This window comes from Pituophis catenifer, unplaced genomic scaffold (genome assembly GCF_029215685.1).
Source record: "Pituophis catenifer annectens isolate HBS135680 unplaced genomic scaffold, rPitCat1.0.hap2 SCAF_1, whole genome shotgun sequence".
Classification (NCBI taxonomy): Eukaryota; Metazoa; Chordata; class Lepidosauria; order Squamata; family Colubridae; genus Pituophis; species Pituophis catenifer.
In genome coordinates, this window is record NW_027256881.1 from 38466829 (window position 1) to 38487619 (window position 20791).

Genomic DNA, 20791 nt, shown 5'->3' on the forward strand with positions numbered 1-20791 from the left:
AAGCACTGACTCTAGTATCACCAAGGCTAACCAGGCTCTGAGCTAGCTGCGTATGATAGAAAATTGACAGAAAATCATGATTGGCATCACAGAATAACACCCACTGTTACTACAAAAACGTATTTCTAGTGGTCCTGCTAGAACTCTGTGCATCCAGGCTGGGACTGCAAAACCACCTCCATGTCCACAGATGTACTGCGTAACAGTATAAACCTGTTTTTACACACACACAATCAGTATATCAGCATTTTATATTGGATTGTTTTCAGCCACTTATTTATTGGGATATGTCCCCCTCATAGCTTTGGGAAGGACAATTGAGAGGTGAAGTATGATTAGATCCATTCAGTGGTGTTATCCTCCTTGGGGGAGAGAGTGTTGCCTTGAAAGAGGTAGTTGTATATTATCCCTCTTCAGGAAGTCATTGTTGAACCCAACAATTTTCATCCAGTCTTCCTTTCAGGGAAGGTTTTTGAAAAGGTGGGTTGCAGGTCCAGAAGGCCTGAAGGAAACAGGTTATGTAGGCCATTTTCAGTCAGGTTTTAGATCATGGCATAGTACGCAGATAGCACTGACTGTGTTGGGGATGACCACTGGCGAAGTTGCCTTATTCCTATGATGTTGTTTTTAACCCATTCTCAAACTGTGAGATAGGCTTGAGGCCTTAGTTGTATCAGTGCTAATGTTTTTCTCTTTATTCTGATATCATCCAACAGCAATTTCAAATTGTACAAAACTTGTTAAGCTCTTTGTTACTCATTACCTTGTCCTGAGTCAAGTGATTCAATAACTGGAATTAGCAGTAGAGGCAGGATAGGGATTGGCTGTGGGACTGTAAATTTTATGTCAAGAAAGTTTTCTGTCAATGCAAGAAGAGGAGGACAGCGCTCAGCAGTGGCAAAAAGCACCTTACCACCATCCCTGCCCCCCTCTTTCTTACAGGCCTTCTGTCTTATCAAAACTGAAGCCTGAGGCAAAGGACAGATACTTCTTATCAGAGACTTTGGGGCTCTAAAGGAGGCAAAAGCATAAACTGCTGCTCTGGCTTCCCCAATAGAGAGTTGTAGTTGTCACCTTCATATTTATTTTTTATTTTATTTTATTTTGAATTTGTATACCGCCCTTCTCCCTGAGGACTCAGGGCGGTGAACAGCCAAGTAAAAACATCAAGTACAAATATTAAAATACAGTTAAAATATACATATATAAATTTGGCCCCATTAATTAAAAACAATAAACAAAACACTTAAAAACACTTAAAAAAATTAGGCCAGCCCGGCTTGCTGGAAAAGGAAGGTTTTAAGGGCACGGCGGAAGGCACCGAGGTCTTGGATTCTCCTTATCTCTGGAGGCAATTGATTCCAGAGGGTAGGTGCCCCCACAGAGAAGGCCCTCCCCCTGGGGGTCACCAGCCTGCACTGTTTGGCTGATGGCACCCCGAGGAGGCCCTCTCTGTGGGAGCGCACGGGTCGATGGGAGATTGTCGGTGGCAGCAGGCGGTCTCGAAGATAGCTAGGCCCTATGCCATGGAGCGCTTTAAAGGTGATAACCAACACCTTGAAGCGCACCCGGAAGACCACTGGGAGCCAGTGCAGCTCGCGCAGGAGCGGTGTTACATGGGAGCGCCAGGCTGCTCCCGTCACTACCCGCGCTGCTGCATTCTGGACCAGTTGGAGCCTCCGGGTGCTCCTCAAGGGGAGCCCCATGTAGAGAGCGTTGCAGTAGTCAAGGCGAGAGGTGACGAGGGCATGAGTGACTGTGCACAGGGAATCCCGATCAAGAAAGGGCCGCAACTGGCGGATCAGGCGAACCTGACAAAAGGTCCCCCTGGTTACAGCTGTCAGATGTTCCTCCAAGGACAGCTGCCTATCCAGGAGGACTCCCAGATTGCGAGCCCTCTCTGTGGGGGCCAACGACTCGCCCCCAATAGTCAGTGATGGAGTCAACTGACTATATCGGGATGCCGGGAGCCACAGCCACTCAGTCTTGGAAGGGTTGAGCCTGAGCCTGTTCCTCCCCATCCAGATCCGCACAGCCTCCAGGCACTGGGACATCACTTCAAGGGCATCGTTGGGGTGGCCTGGGGTGGAGATGTACAGCTGGGTGTCATCAGCGTACTGGTGGTATCTCACCCCAAAGCCACGGATGATCTCGCCCAGCGGCTTCACATAAATGTTGAACAGGAGGGGCGAGAGGACCGACCCCTGAGGCACTCCACATATAAGAGGCCTTGAGGTCGACCTCTGCCCACCTGCCAACACGAACTGCGACCGGTCGGAGAGAAAGGAGGAGAACCACCGTAATACGGTGCCCCCCATCCCCAACTCTTCCAGCCGGTGCAGCATGATACCATGGTCGATGGTATCAAAAGCCGCTGAGAGGTCTAACAGGACCAGAACAGAGGAACAACCCCTGTCCCGAGCCCTCCAGAGATCATCAACCAACGCGACCAATGCCGTTTCCGTGCTGTGCCCAGGCCTGAAACCAGACTGGAACGGATCTAGATAGGATGTTTCCTCCAAGAATTGTGGAAACTGTCGCGCGACCACACTCTCAACAACCTTCGCCAGGAAGCGAAGGTTGGAGACAGGACGATAGTTGGCCAATATTGCCGGATCCAGGGACGGCTTCTTGAGGAGAGGCCTCACCACCGCTTCTTTCAAAGCGGCGGGGAAGTGACCCTCACTCAACGAAGCGTTGATAACACCCTGGAGCCAGCCTCGTGTAACCTCCCGGGAGGCCAGTACCAACCAGGAGGGACACGGGTCCAGTAAACATGTGGCCGCACTAAGTCTCCCCAAAATCCTGTCCACATCATCCGGAGTCACAGCATCAAACTCCTCCCAGGTAACATTCTCAAGACTATTCCTCGTCACCCTGCCCTGATCTACCCAGTCAGAGTCCAAATCCCCCCGGATCTGAGCGATTTTGTCATACAGGTATTGTCCGAAATCCTCCGCCCTGCCTTCCAAGGGATCCTCCCGCGCTCCCGGATGGAGCAGGGAGCGGGTTACCCTGAACAGGGCGGCCGGACGATTCCCTGATGACGCAATAGAGGCGGAAAAGTAGTTAAACTTTGCCGTCTTTATCGCCACTAGGTAGGTCTTAATATGCGACCTTACCAGTGTTCGGTCAGATTCAGCGAGACTGGCCCTCCAACCACTCTCTAGGCGTCTTTTCCGGCGTTTCATCTCCCTCAGCTCCTCGGTGAACCAAGGAGCCGCGAGGGATCGACACCGGGTCAGAGGCCGCAAAGGCACGACTCGATCCAAGGCCCCACCAGCCGCCCGATCCCAGGCAGCTACCAGGTCCTCGGCCGAGTCGTGTGCCAGATCTTCAGGAATTGGCCCAAGCTCCATCTGGAACCTATCGGGATCCATCAGGCGCCTGGGGCGGATCCATCTAATTGGGTCCGCCTCCCTGCGGCGGGGTGTAGCGGTTCGAAGGTCCAGACGAAGGAGTGAGTGATCTGACCATGACAAGGGTTTCATGTCTATATCCCCTATAATAAGACCACTCAACCACTGGCCAGAGACAAAAATCAGGTCCAGCGTGTGTCCCCCCCTGTGAGTGGGGCCATGAACTAACTGGGTCAGGTCCATGGCCGTCATGGAAGCCATGAACTCCCGAGCCATCTCTGACGTTTCACCAACGGACGGCAGATTGAAATCACCCATGACCATAAGCCTGGGTGTATCAACTGCCACCGTGGCTATCACGTCGAGTAGCTCGGGCAGGGCCGTTGCCACGCGGCAGGGAGCCAGGTACGTAAGCAGCAAGCCCATCTGAACCCCATGACCCCATCTCACAAAGAGGGACTCACACCCGGCAATCTGTGGCACAGTGGTCTCCCTCGGACCCAGACCTTCGTTAATAATAACCGCCACCCCCCCGCCCCTCCCCTGGGCCCTCGGCTGATGGAATGCTCTGAAGCCTGGTGGACACATCTCAACCAGAGGGACCCCTCCCTCCGGGCCCAACCAGGTCTCCGTAATACCCGCCAGGTCCGCTCCCCCCTCTTGAATAAGATCGTAAATGAGGGGGCCCTTATTTACCACGGACCTGGCGTTGCACAGCATCAGCCGGAGGCCCAGGTCCTGAGTATCTGAGCCACCTAGTATCCGAGGGGAGCCTTGAGGACCGGGGCGTGCAATCGCTCTCAAGTAGCGAGTGCGCACCCCCGGCACAAGATGAGGTCCTCTGCTCCCGCCATATCTGCCCCTCCCATCCACCGTGCTGATGACATCCCCAAACCATCATACTTTAGCTTGAGAGTCAAGGGCAAAGGACAATGGGCACATTGCCAAGCTGAGCCAGTGGCTTTAAACATAAGCAACATAGCTTTTATAATTGACAAGAAGCAGTCTTGAAGGATAAACATAACAAAATCTAATTCCTAAACTGCATAATTTTCTTTTAAATAGGGTACATTATAGTATACCTTAAATAAAGCAGTAAAACAACAAAAATGCAGCAGTTTTACCCCTCCTCCAGTTATCCCACTTTACCAAATGGGTGAGATTCTATTGGACCAGAACATGATAGTTGATTTAATAAATTTGTGAAGAGGAAATAGAACACTTCATTACCCTGCTCCATTTCTTGCTGCCACCAGCATTTTACTTCTCCGCATTGGTACTATTATCCAACTCTTGATATTTTTCAATGACTTAAAAAAACAAGTACAAAAGAGCAATCTAGCTTTAAGATTATGGTATGCTAATAAGAGCTAATCCATGCTAAGTGATCATGAGTATATAGTATATCGCTTAGATAATCCATTCCCCGTGTTAGCAAGAACTGTTGATTTAATGCTTAGATAACAATCTCTGTGATTAGTTTTTCTTAACATAAAATATTCAAGAAAAGTCCATGAATGCTACATTACCTTCCATATCACCCATACCATTAAGCACAAGCATCTACTAGTTAGTGCCAACTTATAGCTGAAAAACAGAAAGTACTCTTCTAAAAACTTGAATCAGACTAAAAAAGTTGTCAACTGAATAATGAAGTGTAATTATATAACTTTCCAAAGTATGAACGTAGAGTTGAAGTAAAATCTCATGGTACCAACTATTCAAAGACATAGAGCACATATAATGTACTATGTGATCTCATTCTATTATATTAGAACACAACTGAAACTGTACCATTAGTAATAGGATCACCATTTCCTTGGGAGCAATTAGACCCAGGTTCATTGCTGACTGACACACCATCTGCGTTTTTTGAACAAGGAAAAGCACCTCTGTTATGTTCCCCACATTACTGCACTCATACGTATCTTTGCACATTTTATTATATTTTTAGACATAGGGAAGTACCTCTTTTGAAATATCATCTGTTCTCAAGCAGTGAAAAAAAGGAGTTGCTTGTTCTAGGTGAAAGCATATACTTTAGAGGCTGCATGATGCAAGAGAAGGAAATAGAGCTGTGTGTCATCTGGGAAATCTGGAAATAAGAAAAGAAACGTTCTAATCAAAAAATATTTATAAATCTAAATGTCATTGATCTGTACCACTGTAATTTAACAGAAAAAAACCCACATTTTTAAGAGTTTACTAACAGCCAGTTTGCTTACTAAATACAACAACCTAATTGTTCAATCAAGTGTGCTTCCCAAGAACAAGCTACATCATATCTGTTTTGCACAGGTAACTTTATCACCATTTTCCCCATTTGATGGTGCCCTCATCAAAAATGGAATTCTACTTGTAAAAATTCTCAGCTATTTTGCTGTGCATTTGAGAGAGAGAGAGAGAGAGAAGAAAGAGTGTTCATGGAAATAGGAATCATCTAAGAATTAATGAAGTAGATTTATATCATTTTAGCCATTGTCTATCCACGGCAGGATGAAGGCCTCTTATGCATGTTTCCAACTAATATGGTCCTGAGCTTTCTTTTCGCAGTTGGGCCGTTAATACTTGCTGATGTCATTGATCCCTCTTGTTTTAGGTCTCTTTCATGGAAGCTTTTTATCAAGTGGGATCTATTCTATAATTGCCTTGGTCCACCTGCCATCAGTTCTTCTTGCTATGTGACCAGCCTGTTTCCATTTCAATTCTTTTACTCTTTTGATGATTTCGTATACTTTCATTTGTTCTCTAATGCATGTGCAGGTCTTGTAATGCTGAGCACGTACCTTTCTATGGCTCTTTGCGCCATTCCTAGCTTTTGTTTATATCTACATAGATTTATATATACATAGAGAAAAAAGCCAAGCCTAGTGCCTAGTAAGCTAAATCCTATCATGAGGATAGTAGCAAGCAAAAGACTCCATGTGTCTGTATGTTCATGGGTGCAGGCCTTTCTAAGTAGCAAAGAAAGAAGAGCCAGAGATAGCAATAGCACTTAGACTTATATACTGCTTCACTGTGCTTTACATCCCTCTCTAAATGGTTTACAACAACCTAGGTCCAGCAGCAGTCAGTAGAAGTAGCCTGCAGTACTGCATTCTAACCACTGCACCACCACGGCTCTTATAGCCTAACAATCTCATAGACAAAAGCAAAGGGAAAGCAAAGCACAAAGACTACGTCCTTAACTCTCTGCTTATATCTATTTCCCTAAGAAGTCAGCTACACTGGAGTCACACTTCTAACATGAAATGCCGCCTCTCTCTAACTGTTATAGGTTGTAAGAATAGGAGATCAATCCAGAACTGTTGCTATAAGCTTTGATACCTAGAGCATTCTTTTTAGAGAAAAGAGGGGTTTAAAATCTTGCTCTGTTTTGTCAATTAGGTTTATAAACCATGTTACAGAGTTAACTCTAAGACAGTGAAAATTCCTTAACTTAGAGCCGTGATGGCGAACCTATGACACGCGTGCCATAGGTGGCACGCAGAGCTATATCTGTGGGCACGCAAGCGTTGCCCTAGCTCAGCTCCTGCGCACATGCGTGCGCTAGCCAGCTGATTTTCGGGTCTTTCAGGCCCACCGGAAGTCAGGAAATGGGCTGTTTCCAGCCTCCAGGGGGCCTCCAGGGGGGTGGGGCAGGCAGTTTTCACCCTCCCCAGGCTCCAAGAAAGCCTCTGGAGCCTGGGGAGGGTGAAAAACAGGTCTACCGGACTCACCGTGCCATCACATGCCAAAAGCGGGGGAAGGTTGGAGGGTCACGCGCGCATGCGTGGGGGGTGGGGCGCATTGAATTATGAATGTGGGCATGCATGTGTGACCCCCCCATGCTCCCCCTGCTTTTGGGACGCGACAGCAAAAAGGTTAGCAATCACAGACTTAGAGTGAAGAAAGAGTGTCAGCTTTATATTGACATTGACTAAATTCATATACTGTGCTAAAATCTATTAATTTGTCTTTTCAGCATAGCATAGTGTGATCATGTAATTAAACAAACGTTAGCTTGATTATGATAGCAAGCCAGTTTGAAATCATGGTTTGATTTGGAACACAAACTTGGGTATTTGTGGTATAAGTTCCTTCCTGTCTTAATAGTTTCTGTGTCCTAATCAGGGGTGAAAGGCTCCCGGTTTGGACCAGATCAGGCGATCCGTTAGGGATGGTGGTGGGTAGTTCAGAGAACCGGTAGCAAAAATTCCTGCCCCCACCCCCCACCCATGCCCACCCAATCGCCCAGTCCCCACTTGCCCACTTGTTGCTTCTTTTGGGCTCGCTCGTTTTTCCTGCCTTGCTTTGGCTGCTGCAATCCATTGCATCCACTAGCAACTCAAATCTGCCTGCCTGCAATCAATGCAATCGGTGAGCAGCTCAATCTCCCTGCCTGCCTGCCTTGTGCCTTCAATTTGGTAAGTAACTGAGAGCTTTAAAAAAAATAATTGGGATTTTTTTAGGAGGTTTTTTTTTTTTTTTTTAGACATAGCAATTTAAAGTTAAGGAAGTTTTAAATTTAGCTGCTTTTATCTAAAAATATAAATAAAATAATAAAATAAAATATTTGTACAGCTTTCTGAGATTTGGTGTGTTTCTGTAGTGTTTCACTCTAACTACACAAACACACAAAATCTCATAAAGCTGTATGTGGCATTTTGTGTGGAAAAAGTGTGAAAGTTGGTTTTTGAGCTTTTTGTGGCTGTGTGAGGTTCCTGCTTGTTGCAGGGGACATTTTGGGTGAAGTGCAGCTGCATTTACAATGTGTGTGAGTCAGTTGTGTTGTGTTGTGTTGTGTTGTGTTGTGTGTGTGTGTGTAAAGTGTGAAAGTTGGTTTTTGGTACTCTTATTGTTTTGTATACTTTATTATTTTTATTATTTATTATTATTGGCCACGCCCACCCGGTCACCTGACCATCAAGCCACGCCCACCCGGTCACCAATTAAGCCACGCCCACACAACTGGAAGGGAAAATTTTTAGATTTCACCCCTGGTCCTAATCCATTAACTAATCTGCAAAGATGCAGGGCAAAAAAGGAAGGAAAACTAGGAATTTAAAAGGAAGGAAAACTAGGAATCATTCACACAAGGCAAGTCTCTGCCTTGTGCAATAAAATTAAATACAAACTGTAGCTAATCAAGGTATGTGAAATGTGGCTGATTTACTCTGCTGGATTCAACAGATCCAGCAGAAAGGTGTAGGTGAGGGGAGAAAAGGAGAACAATTCTGCCTCAAAAAAAAAAAGAAAAGAAAAAAAAAGAACCAAATCTTCAAGTTGCAAATCTGATCAATGATCTCCTTTGCATGAAATCTCTTTCGGCCTTGACTACTGAGACTGCAACATGAAAGGGAAAGGTGAAGAAAATGCCTCCCTAGCAAATTTCTGGGTATCTTTTGCGAAGCACTCAAAGTTCTTAAAGGCCACAACTCAAATGTCATAAATCAAACCAGCTTCAAAAACATTTAAGAATCATTCTAATGATGAATGAAACTCTTTCCCTCCTTTCTTCTCTCCCACTCCTTCCCAGAACAGAAAGGAAAAGGGTTGGAATGGGACGGGGGGGGGGGGGGGGGGGGGAATGTTGCTAACGGAAAAATACTTTTCAGAGGAGGCCTTGCCAGGAAACCGTAGGCACATCTGCTCTTAACGGGTTTCAGCTGAAACTACTGAAAATATACATGGAGCTATTTATATGGAACAGCTTGTATACATGATAAGATTACAATTTGGAGGATAACAATGGGCTTAGCTATGGAAAAAATAAGCCTGCTAAAACTTCTTTTCTACACATGGCTGTAACATTTTACCACATATGTTGTTGAGGGGGACCAAAATTTGTTGAGAATTAGGAAAATCTCAGCATTTCCAGATTAGCATCAAACAAACTCAAGATGTTTCAGCAACTTTTTGCCAAGACTTAACTCCTTAGTCTACTGAATTCCTAGTGAGCGACAACTTTGCTCAATCAAAAAGATCCTGAAGGATGTGGGCAAAAACAATTTTAACACTAAAAATTCCTTAATAAAATCTCTCCATTATGTTAGGGTCTGTAAATATCTCAGATGTTCCATATGGATTAGATGTAGATTATTGTATTATTTAACGATAAAGAGTGGAACTATCATGGATAGTTATAGTTATATATAGTTATATATATTTACAGATATATATCTGTACAACTGAAGAAAGCTCATAGAATTAATGTAACAGGCACTGAGTGGAGCAGCTGCCATGGTGCTGAAAAAAATGCCTGGGTGTCTAAGGAAGCTTTTCTGCTTTCATCAAAATTTCATAAGCAGACCTATGTGTTGTATCACAAGCTCCACCCTTAAAGAACTTGTGTGTGATATCCCAAATGCATGTACAGAATTACAGGATAACAGAGTTGGAAAGGACCTTGGAGGTCTTCTGCTCACAGGAATCTCTATACCATTTCAGATCAATAGATGTCCAACTTATTTTTAAAAACTCCAGTGTTGGACCATCCACAACTTCTGGAGGCAAATTGTTCCACTGATTAATAGTTCTAACTGTCAGGAAATTTGTCATTAGTTCTTTGGTTGGTTCTCTCCTTGATTAGTTTCCACCTATTACTTCTTGTCCTGCCTTCCAGTGCTTTGGAGAATAGGTTGACCTTTTCTTCTTTATAGCAGCCCCTCAGATATTGGAACACTGCTATCCTAGCCCTTCTTTTGACTAGACTAGAGCATTCACAACTTATGGAGGCAAGTTGCTCCACTGATTAATTGTTCTAACTGTCAGGAAATTTCTCCTTAGTTCCAAGTTGCTTTTCTCCTTGATTAGTTTCCACTGTTGCTTCTTGTTCTACCTTCAGATGCTTTGGAGAATAGTTTGACTCCCTCTTCTTTGTGGTAACCCCTGAGATATTGGAACACTGCTATCATGTCTCCCCTAGTCCTTCTTTTCATTAAAATAGACATACCCAGTTCCTGCAACCATTCTTCCTATGTTTTAGCCTCCAGTCCCCTAATCATCTTTGTTGCTCTTCTCTGCATTCTTTCTAGAGACTCAATATCTTTTTTTATATTGTGGTGACCAAAACTGGATACAATATTCCAAGTGTGGTCTTATCAAAGCATTATAAAGTGGTATTAACACTTCATGTGATCTTGATTCTATCCCTGTTAATGAAGTCTAGGACTGTGTTGGCTTTTTTACACAATGAGAGGGAGTAGTACCATAGTGGACTTACACTGGTTTCATCATTCTGCCTTTCCCCTTCATTCCATTCCTCCCTTAGATGCTCCTGGATGGAATAGCCTGTAACAGTGCATTAAAAATCAATTAAATCCAAAATACTAAAAATTGCCTTTAAAAAATGCTGTGGTCTTTCATAAAACTCAGGCAACTAAAGTGACATTAAAACATCATTCTCACTCCCCCAAAAGCCCACAAAGAGGAAGACCTTCACCTTTTGCCTAAAAGATAAAAGGATGGAGGAAAGTTTACCTTCAGGGTTGAGTTGTTCCAGAGTGAGGGAGCTATCAGTGAGAAGGCCATTTCCATTTTAAGATCCCTTAATTTGTCTCGGGATGGGCATCTACAGATCAGGTTTGAGCAGATTGATTCTAGTAGAGGAGATAGCCCTAAAGGTAGCACAAGACCCCCAAGACTAGAAGAAGGGTTTTAGGGCATCTAACTAACTTCAGTTGATTTTTAAAAACCAGATTTGGACTTGATTACTTGAAAGACACCAGGAAATTTCAGGACAGCATGCTAAACTGGGAAACTGAAAAATATCCCATTAAAAGGCAATAGCAATTCATTTCTAAACTGTTGTCAAGAAAACACCATGATTATGTCCATGTCATCGCTAGGTGTTTAGCCCAAATCAAGGGAGACTGTATTTAGTTTCAAAGGATAGCTGAAAAACTATTATTTTGCTTGTCTTGAAAGATCCTGGTTCTTGCTTCCAATTTTCTGCAGTTTTACATTCTTTTTAAGTAGCTTATGAAATATGCTTAAGCAGCCTGCTTGGATTAATGACTTTCCTGGACCTGGTAATCTTAAGGTACGTATGATAACTCCCATAATCTCCTTTGGCTATATATGCTAAGAGTAAAAAGCAGGTTGTCACTCAACATATCTGTGGGGTACCTTGTTGAGGAGAAGCAGCTTGAAATGTTTTTCAACAAAGAGTTTTCTATATTCTGTCCCCAAATTATGAACTTCATGGCTGTTTGTGAGGAAGCCCCCACTGTTACATGGGTTTAAGATGCTGCTTCCCCCTTCACTGTCTCAGATCATCCTCTGCCAAAACTATGGGTTAATATAATGTTCTGTCTTGAGATAGAGAACTTGGCACTGAAAAATACAAATTCGCCACATGAAGCAGGGGTATTAAAATTGTGCTATCAGAGACAATAAATTAAATTGCCATCCAACAAACCCTTTAAGGAGGTCTGACATAACCATAGCAGATTTTTCATTTCCCACTACACCCTGCTGCGTATCTTCACCTGTTTTATTAAATCATAAAGTCTCTTTTTAATAAGTGAACCAGCAGAAAACAATAGTGAATGACAAGTTTCATTAGATTTGGAATTTTTTTTTCCAGATGCAAGCAGAGAGTGTATATTATTTCCTTTTCTTACAGAATTAATTTTGGTATCTTTTCCACTCAGTAATATTTGTTTGATTGTATAGTTTTATTTTGCTTTTAGAAGAAATATTGCAGTTAAGTTCAAATAATTCCCAACAACATACAATTACAGAACTAAGAGCACTTTTGCTTGGAATCAAGACTAGTTTTCACCCCTGGAAGTGGGAGCTAGTTGGGAAATAAGCACCTTTTTTTAAAAAAAAAGTGTCTCTCTTTCCTTCTGGGTGAAGGAGGTTCTGTGAGTTTTTGTGTTGTTTCAAAAAAACCTGCCAAACCTGTTTAGTTGGATTTGGTAGCAGGAGACAAAACTTGTGTTTATCACAAGAAGCACAGATTCTGAAACCACTGTCCTTATTCCTGATAGTTACTGTCTGAATCCATTGTATAGATTTGCCATAGATATTTCTCCTAGATGTTTCTGCAGAGAATCATTTCAAAAAATAGGTGAGGGAAGAGGAAAATCTGAAAGACACTTTAAAAATGTAAAAATTGGAAAAGTAGGTCAAAAAGGATTGATAGCAATCTTATTGTCTCAAGGCACTAAGTAACTGTGTACCCGTGAGAACAGTGCCCTCAGAACCGATGAACTGTAGCTCACCAGATTTCTACACGTCTGATAGACACAGCTACTCTTTTCTAGATGTAGACTTGTTACTGCTGAAAGGAAGCAGCAGTAGGGTCATCTTGTCCATCTCATTGCATCAGGCTATGATTTATTTCATTATCCTTAAGCCATCCCTGATAGATGATGCATGTCAAGTTGAGATGGTGATGTCATAACCTCCTCATGTTTCCTGTTCCATTCCACTAACCACTCTAATAACTATGGCAGCCTTTCTCCCCCACAAATCTCTGTGGAGCGTCTGCTGTTGCTGCTTGCAGAATCCCAATGCCATTCACTGTTGCGCTTTGTGCTGCCTTTGTTAGAAGTAAATGCTTTCATTAGTGGCTGCTCATACTTTATTTGTAGAAGAGATCTCAATCTTGTTGTCTAGACTTAATGGGTGACTTAACTGGAGTTTTGCCATAGATTTCAGCTGGGGGAGGTTTTCTCCAAATATGGCTGAACAGAGTGCAAATAATGATTAGCAAGTGGCAAACTGGAGTCTCCAAGTCTTACAGCCCTCATCTGCCATTCAAGACATGATGGGCATTGTTTCCTAAATAGTGACCAGATTCTAGGTCTTGGTTCTGCACTCATATTACTAGAATTCAACTTCCATCTGTATGTATGTGACCAATTCTCAGTAAAGTAATCAAGATGCAATGCCACAAAATGTTTTGGATGGTTCATACATGTTCCTTGTAAGACATCAGTTGCTTTTCATATTAGTCTGGGGCAGAATAAGATTTCTTTGCCCTCTCCACATCTTGATGTTATGGCATGACATGACATCATCAATGTGTTATCTCACGGTTTTAAGTGAATGTTGTGTCAGCATTGTTCTGCTCATTTCATCAGGCTTGTCTCTTGCAACCAATGAAGTATGGCAGAAGACAGGAAATCAATTGGCACAATGAGGTCACAGAAGTGATTGTTTTGTATTTGTTGTATTTTCTGGGCAAAGAAATAAAGAGGAAAGAAAAAGATGCACTGGTGTGGGCTTCTTCATTATTACTAATTCAGCTCTTTAATTTAAAATCTTGCCAGTAGAACTCCTTTCACTATCTCTTTGCTGATGAGCTAAACTAAAACATGTCTAGATCAGAATATATACGAGTGGACAGAGAGACCTAACTTGCTGTTCAGCCAGTCTGTATTGTATTTTTGCATTTAGCATCCCTTTAGGAATACAAGCTGGATCAATGCAAAATAAACTAATTAATGCATACCCTCATTTTTGAAACTAATTTCACAATGGTTCAAATGAATGATGCCAAGCCAAAGGCCTAATATTTTAATTCTTAGCATGATTCCTTGGAAATAAGGGAGTTTCTGTGCACGTTCATAGAATTACATGCAGAACTGTATGCCTATATGCCTATGTGAATATCTTTATCTTGCAACACCTGTGGCTATCTTGTTTTTTCCTGATCATCGTGCCATCTTTTATTTTTTCCCATGAAAAGCCGATGCCCCTACAGTTCTTCTGATTGGCAGTGCTAAAAAGCTGTCAAGAAGTACCTAATGGATTACTACATTTCTGGAGAAATGAGCTTTCTTTTGACCCAAGTAGATTTTACAGGGAAGGAATAGTCAGAAAACTAGATTTTTGCACAATCCTCTCCTTCACAATTTATTGCCTTGACTCTCAGTTTTACAGCATTATTGCCTTCGGTTTACAAGTTGAATATTTACATAAATGGATTTAGGTCAAGACGAAGGGCAGGTTTTAAATGTCCCGTGACCACTGGCATTCTGAACACATTCTCACTTACAGCAGATTGTTGGTTTAACTCTGCAAATGCTGGCATTTCCCCTGTTGCCAGATGATAATTACAATGGCTCCATAATCTACAGTCATACCTTCCATCTATATCCGCACTGTATGTTGCTAGTCTGCCACAGCAAGCAAACAACTTAACCAAAGTCATGGGAGGATATATATTTAACATACAACAAGCAAAGGCAGCAAAATTAAAGAGCAATTGAACCAAAGAGAGAACTATATAAAGCAAACAACTCTCTTAGACTCTATCAGAGTGTTCACAAACCTTAACCCTAACTCCCCCAAACTTGAAATATTCTGATGTGCTAATGTTAGATTTCTTTCCTCCCTTCCCCGTGTGCACCTTCAACAGTTCTCTGCCTCAGAAGATGAATTTTTTTATACTTGGATATGGAAAATGTAGATGGAGAAAGTTTAACTCAGTTCTATTTTTACACACCAGGCTCCTGTTAAAGGGGGGGAGGAGGAGGAGCCACAGAATAAGCCATAAGAAAAAGCAGCAGAAGCAAAAGAAGCAGAAAAAGCAGCAGCAGCAGAAGCAACAGCAGCAGCAAAAGCAGAAAAAGCAGAAGCAAAAGAAGCAGAAGCACAAAAAGCAAAGGAAGCAGAAGCAGAAAAAGCAGAAGCAAAAGAAGAAGCAGAAAAAGCAGAAGCAGAAGCCGCAGAAGAAGTAAAAGAAGCAGAAGCAAAAGAAGCAGAAGCAGAAAAAGCAAAACAAGCAGAAGCCGCAGAAGCCACAGAACTAAAAGAAGCAGAAGCAGAAAAAGCAGAAGCAAAAGAAGTAGAAGTAGAAGCTGCAGAAGAAGTAAAAGAAGCAGAAGCAGAAGAAACAAAAGCAGAAAAAGCAGAAGCCAAAGGAGAAGCAGAAAAAGCAGAAGCAGAAGCCGCAGAAGAAGTAAAACAAGCAGAAGCAAAAGAAGCAGAAGCAGAAAAAGTAAAACAAGCAGAAGCCGCAGAAGCCACAGAAGTAAAAGAAGCAGAAAAAGCAGAAGCAAAAGAAGGAGAAGCAGAAGCCACAGAAGCCACAGAAGCAGAAGTAAAAGAAGCAGAAGCAGAAGCAGAAGAAACAAAAGAAGCAGAAAAAACAGAAGCAAAAAAAAAAAAAACAGAAGCAGAAAAAGCAGAAGTAGAAAAAGCAAAACAAGCAGAAGCAGAAGCCAAAGAAGCCACAGAAGCAAAAGAAGCAGAAACAGAAAAAGCAGAAGCAGAAGTCTCAGAAGTAGAAGCAGAAAAAGCAGAAAAAGAAGCCGAAGCCGCAGAAGCAGTAAAAGAAACAGAAGCAGAAGCCAAAAAAGCAGGAGGAGGAGGAGGAGGAGGAGGAGGAGGAGGAGGAGGAGGAGGAGGAGGAGGAGGAGGAGGAGCAACAATAAACAGCTAAATTTCCTTAGAATTATTTTACCCTTCTCCCACCTCCCCAAAACTCCTCTCCATAATGGTGAGCTTGAATAATTCAAGCTAAAGTCACCCCCCCCCCCAGCTTTTTCTGTCCATGTAGAACTCTTTAGGGATCATCAATGTGAATGACATTCCCATCAGGCCAATTGGATCAATGACTTCCTTGGTCCTCATTGCCCGCTGTGCTTCTACTGTACAAACCAGACAGCATTCGTTCTTCAAAGCTCTGGTTCTCCACATGCTACATTTTGGACCAGAGCCTCTGTCAGTACACAGCAACTCATTGAGATAACACGGAGGCCAGGATAGCACAGGCTGCTCCAAGCACAAGGCACTGCTAAGCTCCACAAATGTTGTAAAACAGGTCAGATTAGGATAATGCAAACACACACCAATGATGTTAACCAGTCATTGCTTTGGCCACCTGCCAGGTGACACCTAGTTTATTTCTGCATTTAAAAAGTGCTCTGCCAGTTTTGGAACTGCTTCCCTTTTGCAGTAATTGAAGTAGTATAAAGCAACATTCTTCTTGTTGATACAGACGTGATCTGTATTGTTTTCAATATTTGAAACACATGGTTCATATCAAGAGTGTAGCCTGTGGTTGAGGGGGGTGGGGTGGGGGATTTTGAGGAAGAGATTGCAAAGTTTATTCAGCTTATATAGATCTGAGTATTCTCTTCAGAGTTCCAGCTTGCAGAGCTTTAGCCATTTTTTCTCACTCAGCAGAAAGTGTCCATCCTGTGCCAAATGGGATAATTTCACACTTAAGCATCCAAATAGGACACTCTATGCTTCTCAGCCTTGGCAACTTTTAAGATGTATAGACTTCGACTTCCATAATTCCCCAGCCAAGCATGATGGCTGTGGAATTCTGGGAGTTGAAGTCTACCCTTAAAGTTGTCAAGGTTGAGAAGCACTGCTTTAAAGTAACTAAAATTCTAAAGTCTTCCAGCATGAGGTTTAGGTTCTTCTGATATATTTGCCACATTTAATTGTCTATATCTTTGTCTATGGGGAGATAAGACCCCCAAATACCTATCCATGTAGAATGGAAATAAACTTTACTCTCCATGCCCACCCATGTTCCCTTCCATACACTGATTACTGAAGAATGAATATTTAAAATGGAAGTCACTATGCGGGGGAGGACTTGCATCCAAAGCTTTTATATAAGGCCTAGTGCCTTAGTTTATGTATCTCTGATCTTACTTAAGGAGACTTGGAGGACAAATGTAAATTACTGATACTCAGATGTTGCAGATAACAGATGCAAGCTGATCTTTTTCCTCCAAGTGCCAAAAGAGGCAAAGAAGAGATGTTATTGTGCACAATCAGCTCACCCTCACCTCCAGAGCAGGGTTAGTATGCATATTTAATCTTTAAATAAATAGTATAGTCTTTCCTGAACATGGTGAATCTCCAAATGTAATTCAACACATCTGTATGGTATCAGATTGGGAAAAGCTGCAAGTTACATACATTCAGACCATGTGCAATTAAAAGCAATACATACTTAAGTATACAAAGGATAATATATAAATTCTATTGCCTGGGGCAAATCATCTTACTATTATCACTATCCAGCTTTCTACATTTCTAATAATTGAAATGTAAATTTCTAATAATAGAATCTGTGTAACATCCCTAATAACTGAATAACATCGATATAATAGATAAAAATGTCCCAAATCCACCCAAATCTATACTTTGGATATATTACCTGTTCATAAACACAGTTCTAACCAAAAGTCAAGTGATATATGGAACATAAACATGGTATGGTTCCTACTCAGAGGATCTCCAATTGTTAATGCAGTTAATACCCAGCTCAGATGACCAGAGGAGACAAATCTCCATGGGTCTAACTAATGCCTACTGAATCAACAGAAGAGTCCGGAAGGTCATTCCAGAACTGCAGGACAGTAATAAAAAATCTTTTTTATGTCTGAGATGCCATGCAACGGCTTATCTAAAAGACTATTCTCTGTATGTCTGAATTGAATTTTCCATTTAAAGCACGTCAAACCAGAACTATGTTCTGTAAACGGGCAGCCGATTTATCAGGTCATAAATTTGATCACACATTCGCACACATACACTGGAGAGGGAGGGAGGGAGGGAGAGGAACAGAAAGGAGAGAGAATATGCTCATACCATATAGTGATCTTGACTAGATCCACTCCCATGGTTTTGGTGGCAGAAAGGCATACCCGTATTTATTGGTGAAGCCGATTTCCTCTATGGGGTGTGAGCAGAAGACTTTCTTATTCTGAATTCAAAATCTCCTCTCCCTATCATTTAAAAGCATTGCTCGGCACAAGGTACAGCAGCAAAACTAGTCGTGTGCTTTGAGAACAGGATAAAAATCAAGATTGTGTTGATGTAGCAGGACATTCGCCACCAAATTTATCAGAAGTAAGCAGAATTTTTAAGCTAGCTTACTTTGGGGAGAAGAAAAAAGCTTAAAACGAGCCCTGTGGACCAGACCAAATGCTCAGCAGCATCCCATTTCTTCAGCAGCCACAGTTCTATGCATTTGCAAAAGTCCATAAAGAGGGCCTGAAGGTTAGACCCCCACCATTGTGGTTCTGTGGCAGGTATTCACAGCCTCATTGCCTCTGAAGCTGGAGGAAGATAAGAGAAAGGCAATAGCCAGTTTTGGCCTTCCTCTGGCCTTCAGCCACTCCAAACCACAACCCCATCACCAAAGGTTTTGTTGCTTAAAACTCAGCCTCCCTCCTCGATCTCTAGCAACCAAAACATATCTTTTACCTTTCATCACCTTTTCCCTCTGTCATATTACAAGGCTGTTGGATTGCCTCGAGGATTAGGATATTAGGGGAGTCAATAACAGCCTATTAGAAATAGCCTATAGGTCAAAACCACGGGCAGATCAATCTATCAATGGAACAAATAGCATGCTAAATAAAAGAAAGGAAATGTATCGTGTCTTCTAGTCTAAACCCAAACTAATCAACTGTAGCTGCTGTGGACAATGCGACAACAGCTTTCAGTCACTGGCTCTGCCTGGAACCTGAACTGTGGCAAAAGAACAGCGAGTGCAAAGGAAATCTTGCACACACAAATACATAAGCGTGCAAACAACCAGCAGAGTAAAGCAAACCACATTCCTGCCTTTTAATGAGGGAGCACATCTGATGGCTGGCTGCTAGCCTGGCAGAGTAGGGCTCCTTCGTGGCTAACAGTGATTATAAAATGTGCTGTGGGGGGAGACTACAAATGGCTCTGTAGGCTACATGAAGCATTCCCATGGTTGACAGCTACACAAACACACCTATTCACCCATGCAGACCTGTGGAAAGAAAGGCTTTTGCCAACAGTGTAATTAAAAGGACACGAGCGACAAAAAGGGCCAAGCATGGAAATAGAACAGATAGCCTTGGATCTCGTGCAGCACTTGGAGGAGGTGGGAATCAGGGGGAGGGAAGAGGTAGATTCTCAGTCCATAATTCATAACCTTCCCCCCTTGGAACCCCTCTTCTCATAAATTAACTGGTTATAATTCACACAAGAGGCACAGATGTAAAGTTCCAAATTTTCAAATACTACATGTCTTCCAAAATTTGATGCATCTGAGAAAAGATGCAGCTGCTGGATGTCCTCATCATACTGCTCTGTTCTTTCCTACCTGGTTTGGCTGTTCCCCTTCCTCTAGTTTCTTTATTGGCATTTTTGAATAGGAGGCTTCTTTCTTTTAGGCCAAGCTAGAAATATCATTAAATATACTGCATTTGCACTGAATGGGCAAAAGGAGAAGAATCACTGCCCTATGTTTGGCAAGCATTTGATCACATACCTAAATCATAAAAATGACACCACAATAAATTTTCTAACATGTATAGCAGGCATCGGAGGGGGTAAAGGAGATGAGAGCTGAATAAAAATCAGACTCGAGCCATTGGGAAAAGGTCTTCCACTCTTCCTTCCTGCAGCAGCTACTTACATGGTGATCACCAGTAAGATTTAGACTAATGTTTCTTAGAATTGGCAAATTTAAGATGTGTAGATTTCAACTAAATTCTGAATTTTGTGAACTGAAGTCCACACAAGTTAAAGTTGCTAACTTTGAGAAGCATTGATTTACAGGGATGGACTTCAAAAATTTTAGCAAGGGGTTCTCTGCCCGGTTGCTGGGTGGGCGTGGCCATGGTGGACGTGGCCTAGTCAGCCTCCTGCACCAGGGCAGATGGGCGTTTTTGCCCTCTCTGGGCTCTGGAGGCTTTTTTCGAGCCTCCAGGAGGGCGAAAACGGCCTTTCCAGGCTCCGGAGGCCCTCTGGAAGCCAGAAACAGGCCGGATTCCGGCCTTCCTGAACTTCAGGTAGGCCGGTTTTTTCGCCCTCCCCAAGGCTCCGTGCATGCCCTGCATTTACCTGTATCCAAAATGGGCCACATGAGGACTCCTGGGAGAAGTGGGGCAGGGCCAGCCAGGAGTGGGATCTGGAGGTTCTCTGAACTGCACAGAGGTTCTCCCGAACCCCTGCGAACCCCCAGCAGCGAACTCCTGCTGATTTAGACCAACCACTATTTTTTCTGATAGTTATGTCTCCCTCCTCCCCTGCCCCTGCCACACTTGTAAGCTGTGTTCTGATTTTAGTTTTAATTCCTAAGTCATCTCAAGCAAGCCATCTCCACTCTCTGGAGATCAAGACTTAAAGCAGAGTTGTAAGTTCTCTGGCTCAGTAATTGGGAGAGCAAAACATGCCTCAGATTTACCCTTGGCTGGTTCAGTGCAGCAGCAAACTTTTTCCTGGAGAGTGTCATTCTCAGAATTGCAGCATCTGAATATGCTGTTCTGAGCAGAATTCTGAATTACAAGAATTACAAGAATTGTGGTTGCCAGTCACAAAGAGAACCAGAGTGGCCTTAATCCTAGCAAATATTAATTCTCCCCCAACCTCACCACCTGCAGCTGTGAAACTGGGGCCTTTTGGCTGGGCAAATATTGCTCCATCTTATGTTTGCTGTAAAATGTCAATTTCTGAGATACACTCAGGACACAGTAAAGGTT

The 20791-nt window shown here is 42.9% G+C and overlaps 1 long non-coding RNA gene across 1 annotated transcript in view; it reads right to left on the reverse strand.

Moving 5' to 3' along the window:
- Positions 1-5284: 5284 nt before the first annotated feature.
- The window catches only part of LOC139319973 (uncharacterized), an 89010-nt gene continuing 73503 nt past the window's right edge, over positions 5285-20791 (reverse strand). The window contains exons 3-4 of the long non-coding RNA XR_011600659.1: positions 10564-10631; positions 5285-5454 (exon numbers count right to left, since the gene is read on the reverse strand). This is a non-coding gene — a long non-coding RNA (uncharacterized lncRNA). The remainder of the gene's footprint in view (positions 5455-10563; positions 10632-20791) is intronic.